Genomic DNA, 8,956 nt, shown 5'->3' with positions numbered 1-8,956 from the left:
GGGCGATGGAGGCAGGGAGACGAAGACCTTTCTTCTTCCTTGTTGGTATGATTTGCTGCTGCTGTTCTTCTCCTTCCTCTGCGCTGATGCTGGTGGGAGATCCTGCTTTGCCCGGGCGGATGGCCCGGCCGCGGTGCTGGACCGGTCGGATGACTCGAGTTCTCTTCCTTCCGGAAGGGACACTTTTCGCGGTACTCAAAGCCAAAGATGGCGACGGCTGTTATAGGTGTGTTGGATTGATGTCCATGCCCTCTCAGCGCTGGTGTCAAGAAAGGAGGAAGCAACGTGGCGGCATTTGTACCGTGGTTGAAGATGATGACCTGTTTGCGACTGGTTGCAGATCTTTCTGCTGCAGGGGTCTTCTCTCAAGATTTAGAGATGATGACACAGGGCTCCGGAGATCTTCTTGTGTTATGGTTGTCTTAGTGTACTCTAGGTGTTCATGGTCCTTTGTGTTTGCGTTTCAGTGTGCTTGTAAGGGTCACCTACTTTGTACTGATTCGTGATTTGAATGAAGATTTTCTAAAAAAAAAATCGCCACACCAATTAAAAGCCAAAAATAGCCCTGCTTTTACCAAATATCACCCTCCATTTTTGTTCCTGGGTCCGCCACCACAAACGTCTCGGCCGGTTCAAAACAAACAACCAATAACCTGAGGCAGTGCTAGCCGCCACCGCGCACTCACCAACCCTGGAATTTTCTACGGTTACGGACAGCTGCACCCACCCACCCACACACAACCCAACTCGACCACTCCCACACGCAGCCTGCCGTCGCTTCCCTCCCTCTCCCGGCGACAATTGTCTTAGACCGATCCCGATCCCAACAACCCCACGCGACGACCGCCTCCATTATTCCCCCCGGCCCCCGCTCGCTCGCCCGCCGCCGCGCCTGAACCTCTGACCCCGCACATGCCCGCGCTGCCACGGCCAGCAACTTATGCACGGCCGTAGCCGCCATAGAGCATCGTCCGTCTCTCTCTTCCTCGTCTGGCAGCCTGGCTGCCTCGCTGCTGCGCCGCGTGCGCGCCTCGTCGTCGATGAAGTCGGCGACCTCCCTCCTCCTCGGCGCCGCGCTCGCCACCGCCTGCTTCCTCCTCTACACGTCCGTGGGCCGCGACCTCGGCGCGTGGTCGCCACCGGCGCCTCGGTGGGCGCCGGAGAATGGTGGAGGCGGCGCCGATCGGCCCAAGCAAGAGCTCGTCGTCGTGAAAGAGGAGGAGGTGAGTAGGGGCGTGGTTGCCAGCAGCGACGGCGGCGGCGGCGGCAGAGATGATGGCTCGTCGTCGGAGCAGAAAGGAAGGCAGCAGCGGCGGCAGATCGTGATGCCTGCGAACAAGCAACTGCAGGTTCGTCTTTGCTTTAGCTATAATCACACAATTAATATGTTAATTAGGAAATTAATTTTTTTATCCCTGGTATTCTGCATGATCAGAGTGAACGTTGACTAATCACTTGTTATCCCGTGATTTGTGCTGAGAAACTTAATTAACACACCCATTTGGCCAGTTCTTAGTTATATGACCCAGACCTAGCATTAGGAGAGCTTCTTACCAAACACATGGCTCTGGCTGCGTCTAGACAGGGAATGCAACTTTTTCACGTCAAGACAGATGAATTATTTTCGCTTTACTTATCTCCGGTTCTCCTAAATGCCACTTGCCGATGTCGACGGTCCGGCTAGTGCCACTAGCATCATGTTACCCAAAACAATCAACCCTTTTGGTCTTCTCACTTGTATACTACCTCCGTTCTTAAATGTAAGTCTTTTTAGAGTTTTCACTACAAACTATATATAGATGTATATAGACATATTTTAGAGTGTAGATTCACTCATTTTTGTTTCGTATGTAGTTCGTACTGGAATCTTTTAAATGACTTATATTTAGGAACGGAGGGAGTACAAAAAATGGAGCATTCTTTATCCCACTTGTGGATGTAGCACTGATACCTCATCCTTATTTTTTTCTTATGATCTTTCTGATTTATAGTAAAAAGAAGAGAGAGGCATATATAGCATTATGGGTGTCCCGGGTTTTCAATACAAAACACTTTGTCGATTGGGTGGAGATGACTTGGACGGTCTGAGGTGCGACAATGTTGCACTTCCGAAATCGCTAAACCAAATCTGAAAGGTTATTAATCGCGTCGGAGCATCATAAGGTAATCACGAAAGTCTAGTCCCCGCTAGTTATCGCACATGCCCGAGTAGGGCAACACAAGCCTGGTTTATACAAGGCACATGGGTCCATGTGGAGGTGACATGCCACCTTTTGACTTGGTTTATGTAACAACTTGAACTGCTTTGGCAATTGTGTCATGCTCGGATGGAATTTGGGGACCTAGTTGGGACCGTTGGAGACCTAATTCATTGTTGAATGCAGAAGTTACCATTGTTTGAAATCAAGACTATGATAGTAGTCTAAACTAGAATACAGTACATAGAAGACTTCATCGGTAGCTCTTACCTTCAAAGCGACGTGAGAGAACTTCTTGTACAACATCGACATATGTCTCATTGCTTAGCCATCATGTCTTGATTAAATGTAGCCGAAGTAGTGCTAGGTGCTGTTGTATCCACCGCAGTAATGTCCTCGTAAGAGTATTTGTTGAAAATACAAAGAAAAGTATTCCTAAAACTAGAATCATTTTTAATACAAAAGTAGCTAGCACCTGCTTCACAATTGTTTAAGAGTTATTATTGTTCTACCGATGACAAAACTCTGGCTTTGATAAGAATGTGAAGCACCATGTGAAAGGTGCCCAAAAAACAAGATGCCAACAAAAACAGACAGATCAAACAATCATAATACTTCACATGACCAACTAGCATGTTGTATTATTTTAAACAAAGACACTATGAATACCCGGTTTAGTTAATTAGTCAGATTAGATAATCCCCTTGTGTGTTGTTGTGGAGATAAAAGAATAATGTTGATGCTACATCGAATGCATGGGAATGAGCTCGAAATTTTTAGAGAAGCTCTTATAGTTGAACACAAATGCATCGACGTGTGTGCACTATGATTTCATTTTAGCAGATGCATCTATTATTGTTAATAAAAGTTATATTTAAAAATAAGAATAGAAATAGTATCTTTGTTGTGCGGAGCTGAAATATTTTTGTAGAACAATTTTTGTTCACGTATGCGTGTAATTTGGAATGGTAGCAGGGTTTATATATGTATAAGATATATAGATAGTTCACCGCAAATAGCAAGTTGTTTCTTGGTTGCAAAAACTATAGGAGAGGTTATATTATGCTTGAAGTTGAGCTGATGATGATTTAACTTTCAACATGTGCTGTTTGTTTTTTGTGTAATCTCAACATCTTTACAAGGAAAAGACTATGTAATTATGTATCAACTCTAAATGATTTCACTGAAACAGCAGGACAAGCCAGCTATGTGTTGTTTCTTTTTTGTGTAATCTCAACATCTTTACATGGAAAAAAACTAAGTAATTATGTATCAACTCTAAATGATTTCACTGAAACAGCATGACAAGCCCCAAGATCTTGCCGATCTGCTCCGACGAGCGGCGAACGCAGACCGGACCGTGCTGATGACGGCGCTCAACGAGGCATGGGCGGCACCGGGGTCGTTCCTGGACCTGTTCCTAGAGAGCTTCAAGCACGGCGAGAACACCGCGTACCTAGTGAACCACCTGCTCATAGTGGCCATGGACAAGAAAGCGTTCGACCGGTGCAACGCCGTGCACCCCTTCTGCTACTGGTTCAGGGTGGAGGGCATGGACTTCGCCGCCGAGCAGAAGTACATGAAGGGGGACTACCTGGAGATGATGTGGAAGCGGAACAGGTTCCAGCAGACCATCCTGGAGCTAGGCTACACCTTCCTCTTCACCGACGTGGACATCCTGTGGTTCAGGGACCCGTTCCCGCGCATGTCGCCGGCGGCGCAGGTGGTGATGTCGTCGGACTTCTTCGTGGGCGACCCGGACTCGCCGGGGAACTACCCGAACGGCGGCCTCCTCTACGTGCGGTCCTGCGCCAGCAGCATCGGGTTCTACGAGCACTGGCAGGCGTCGCGGGCGCGGTTCCCCGGGATGCACGAGCAGTACGTGTTTGACAAGATCGTCAAGGAGGGCGTGCCCGGCCGCCTCGGCACCAAGGTGCAGTTCCTCGACACGGGCCGCTTCGGCGGGTTCTGCCAGCACGGCAAGGACCTGGGGAAGATCGTCACCATGCACGCCAACTGCTGCGTGGGGCTGGAGAACAAGCTGTTCGATCTCAAGAACGTGCTGGAGGACTGGAAGATTTATAAGAGGCGTGTCGCCGCCGGGAACACCACGGAGTACTTCTCGTGGAGGGTGCCCGGGAGGTGCATACACTGATGGATTAGTTGCGACACACAAATTGCAAACTGTGCTCTCTTACTTATCTTTTCTTGTAGGATGTAAAGTTTCAAAGTTTTTTGAAAGATGGAGAGAAGTTTTTTTTAGGGGTAAAAACCTGATTTATTCATCAAATGCCACATGAAATGGGATACGTCTCAGGTCGTACGGAGTGCCAAACCAGACGTGGCGCCCCGGACCTCAAGAGAAAACAAATTTAGCTAGACTGTATGCTTCATAATTCACAACACGAGACTCAAAAGAAAAAATACAATTGAGAGATGCCGCATGAACATTAATCTCGCTGATGATCGCCCCGTATGCTCCTCTGGCGCTTCTATGAATGTCTGAGATGACTTGCAAGCAATAGGATGCTACAACAAAATGTTGTATATGTAGGTCTTCAACAAGTGCTAATGCTTCGCGCCATGCAATCGCTTCAAGCGTGGCCGGATCAATAACTCCTTCTATGACTAGGGCCGAGCTGCCCAAGAAATTTCCCTCCTCATCTCTGCAAACTGCGGCTGTTGATCCTCCTCTTCTCCTCTTCTTCCTTGCACTCCCCCGTACACGTGGATCTTGAAGTGTCTAGCAGGAGGCCTTTTTGGCTTCGTGTTTGCTTGATGGGATGTAACATTCCGAGCTGGAGCGCTTGGTTTAGCGTTGATCAAGGACAGATCTTTGAGGAACCTCTCTATGAAGCCGTGGGTCGATTGGGGACTCTGAAAGATCGCTTCATGTATTGCCATTCGACGCGCATACCAGATTGCCCAAAGTGTCACGGACATCGCGACAAATTCTTCATGAGTTAACATGTCCATCAACGTAAACAACCACTATTTGGCGTGCGGCTCATTATTCGCTGTGATTTTATGTGTTACCTCCGCCTTCGCCAACGCCCAAACACTTCTCGATGTTGTGCAATCAAGAGGGAGTGACGCCATGAGTCGCAAGTCCCACAGATACCACATAGATTTGAGTCAGACATATGATGGTGTGCTCTAACATCGTTAGTTGGGAGCGAGTGTTTTGAAAGTCTCCATAAGAACATTCGAATTTTCCCTGGAACTTTAGTCTTCCACAATGATTTCCACGAGTTCTCCTCCGCCCTGACATTAGAAGGGCCTGCAGCGCCTTCTAGCCATGCCTCACGTCGTGCCCTCGTGGCCACCAACATCTTATACGCCGACTTGACCGAGAAAGTCCCATGTTTCTAAAGTGCCAGGCCCAAAAATCAGCTATATTTTGAGTGCACAGTGGGATTCCGAGGATCACTTGAGTGTCCATTAGCAAGAATGTGGCTTGGATCAATTGTCTATCCCATGATGCTGCCGTGCTCGTGATGAGCTTAGAGACTCTTGTTGGTGGGTTTTGAACGCGGCAGCCATATGGTCTGAAAGACTCCTCTCTGGGGAGCCAATTATGGTTCCATATTTTCGTGGTTTCTCCGTTTCCAATCCGTCTGACCAGGCCCTGTTTCATGATATCTCTACCCTCAATGATTTCCCGCCAAATCTGACTTGGGTGATTACCCAGCTCAGCCTGCAAGATGTCTATATTTGGGTAATATACACTCTTTAGCACTCGAGCACTTAGCGACTCAGGAGTTTGAAGCAGGCGCCAAGCTTGCTTAGCGAGCATTGTGAGGTTGAAGAGTCGAAGTCCTTGAAGCCTAGACCTCCCCATCCCTTTTGGTTGGGTCATTGTTTTCCAAGAAACCTAATGGGGCTTCCTTTTTCCTTCCTTACTCCCCCACCAAAACTTTCTTACCAACTTGTTTAGATGCTCACAAAGGCCCCGAGGTAGCTTGAAACAAGACATCAAAAAGACTGGGACTGCTTGTGCCACCGATTTGACTAGAACTTCTTTGCCTGCTGAGGACATAGTGCGCTCTATCCATCCCTGCACCTTTCCCCAAAGTCGGCCCTTCAAATACTTGAACGAACCGTTCTTAGAGCAGCCAATATCAGACGGCATCCCCAAGTACTTCTCATTTAGGGTTTTGTTAGGGACGTTCAGTGTTTCTTTGATTTCCTGTCTGATAGAATCTGGTACTCCCTTGCTGAAATATATGGACGATTTGGAATAGTTGATATGTTGACCTGTTGCCTGACAGTACGTGTTCAGAACATGGTACACCTCATTGGCTCCACCACCGTTTGCCTTGAAAAAAAGCAGGCTGTCATCAGCGAATAGTAGATGGTTTATCGGTGGCACCAAAAGTGCTACCTGTAGACCATGCAAGTTGGATGACTCACTTTTTGATTTAAGAAGGCATGACAGGCCCTCTGCTGCTATCAAGAACAAGTATGGAGATATTAGATCCCCTTGTCTGATTCCTCTTGAAGGTATGAATTGTTGCAGTTTCTTTCCATTGAACAACACCAAAAATTTCACAGTTGTCACCAGGCTCATCACTATTTGGACCCATCTCTCGAAGAAGCCCATCTTAAGCATTATCGCCTATAGATAATCCCATTCCACTCTATCATAGGCTTTCATCATGTCAAGCCTATGAGTGCCTTCATTTTATGAAGAGGAATAAGGCAAAGAAAGATGGAGAGAAGTGAGATGGTGTCAAGGCTTTGGGTTTTCTGTTTTTGTTTGCGCGCGTGGTTCTCAAGTGTTAATGGGCCTATTTATTTACTTTTTGACGGGGTGATGGGCCTGAAATAAGCGAAAACTCAAAATCACTAATTGTACCCCTTTCTGAAGGTCACTCCCACTTTTCTCGGGTGCTGACAAGCGGCGCACTGCAGGTGCGTCACTTATACAACCTAGAAGTTGTTTTTCTTCCCATCAAAAAGAAGAAGAAGAAGTTGTTTTTTCTAGTTTCATTTTTTCAAAATGTTTCATCTCTTGAACCGTACGTTCAAATCATGAACCATTTTCACCGCTGGAATTGTTGCATCGGGAACCTAGTTCTCATGTTAATACGGTCGTAAAAAAATTCTAAAATTTGGCCCGGTACTGTTCTAAGTTCAAAAGTCTAGTAAATTAAAAATATGTGTTCTTTTTCAAGGACAAAAATAGGAAATCGAGAACAAAGTAAAAAAAGAGAAGAACCCAAAAGACACTTGTGTTTATTTCCTTTTCAGGAAGCGCATGCTGTGTTTTTCCTTTTCGGGAACCATGGAAGCACATTGTTTTTTTTTGCGAAGGACAACCGTGTTTTTCAGCACAAGCTATGTTTTTTCCTTTTTGGGGGAAACACATCTGTGCTTTTTTTAAGAAGGACAATTGTGCTTATCATACCTTGCTTCTCCCAAAGAAATCTTTCAGAACTTAGGGAAAACTAAGAAAAAACCGCAAAGCCGGAACAAAAACATCCCAAAAATATTTGTAAAAAATATCTAAATCTATGGGTGCGCCCAGTGCTCGACACGTGGCGGTGGCTGGGCGGACCACTTGACGCGCTCCCGGGGCCCAAAAAGTGACCTCTGCGAGAGGCCCCCAAAAGGGTACCCATTAACTAGTTGCTCCAAAAAACTAATTAAGTAAACATGATTATTTTTTAACACAATACAGATGCAGACACCCTTGTATACGCACATACATTCACCCCTATGAATGCACATATGCACCTCTTAACCTTATTGTAAGTGCATCTAGTGCCACCCCTAGTTGGTTTTGGAGTATTGACGACAAAGTTGGTTGAGGGACTAATGCGTTTGTGAGAATTGCAGAATAACGCAGGTAGTGTCCCTCATTGACTCGGTTTACCTATCGGAGATGACCCCTAAAAATGCATGAAGACATTGACGACAATGGTGGTATGAGAAGATATTCATATTGAAGACTATGACATGAGAAGACATTGCGTGAAGACTATGGAGCACGAAGACTGTGTGGTTTTGTTGTTTCCTTTTCTTCTTTGTTGAGTCATAGGAACCACCATACTGTTAAGTGGGGTCCAAGTGAACTAAGTCAGAGTGACTGAAGTGATGCTCAACCCAAATCCTATGTCTTCGAGCGAAGACAATGAGAGCAAATCTTATCCAGAGTTGGATGAGTCAGCTTTGCTTGTAGCCCAAGTAAAGTTGCCGTGTGTGTTTGAAATCTGACCGTTGGAACACGTGTCAGTTCCTTAGTGACCCAGGGTCATTTCGGACAAATCAGGTCGGGTTGCCTAGTGGCTATAAATAGCCCACCCCCTACACCATAAATTGGTGGCTGCTCAGAGTTAGTATACGGCTTTTGTCGTTTGAGAGCAACCCACCTCGAAGCATTTGAGAGAGAGAAATCCTTGCGAGGACAAAGCCCAAACACCCAGAGCCAAAGAGTGTTAGGCATCACTGAAGTCTTTCTGTCTGTGTGACCTGAAGACTTATTACACTTGAGGACTGTGTATCCTCCAGCCGGTTAGGCGTCTCGTTCTGAGCATCCAAGAGTCATTGTGGATTGCCGGGTGAACGAAGTCTGTGAAGGTTTGGAAGTCTACCTTGAAGACTTACCAGAGTGATTGGGCGAGGACTAAGTGACCTTAGCTCAAGGGGAATAAGGTGAAGACACGGTCTTCTGAGTTGAATCTCAGCCTCCCTAACCAGACGTACAGTTGTCACAGCAACTGGAACTGGTCCAACAAATCCTGTGTCTTCAACAA

General features: G+C 46.5%; 1 pseudogene; it reads left to right on the top strand.

The window, feature by feature from the left end:
- The first annotated feature begins 765 nt into the window (after window positions 1-765).
- LOC123043262 (uncharacterized protein At4g15970-like) lies at window positions 766-4,536 on the top strand (annotated as a pseudogene).
- Window positions 4,537-8,956: the final 4,420 nt, after the last annotated feature.

This window comes from Triticum aestivum, chromosome 2B (genome assembly GCF_018294505.1).
Source record: "Triticum aestivum cultivar Chinese Spring chromosome 2B, IWGSC CS RefSeq v2.1, whole genome shotgun sequence".
In the NCBI taxonomy this organism is placed as follows: Eukaryota; Viridiplantae; Streptophyta; class Magnoliopsida; order Poales; family Poaceae; genus Triticum; species Triticum aestivum.
Note: the sequence above shows the minus strand (reverse complement) of the source record. Positions and strands in the feature narration are given on the sequence as shown.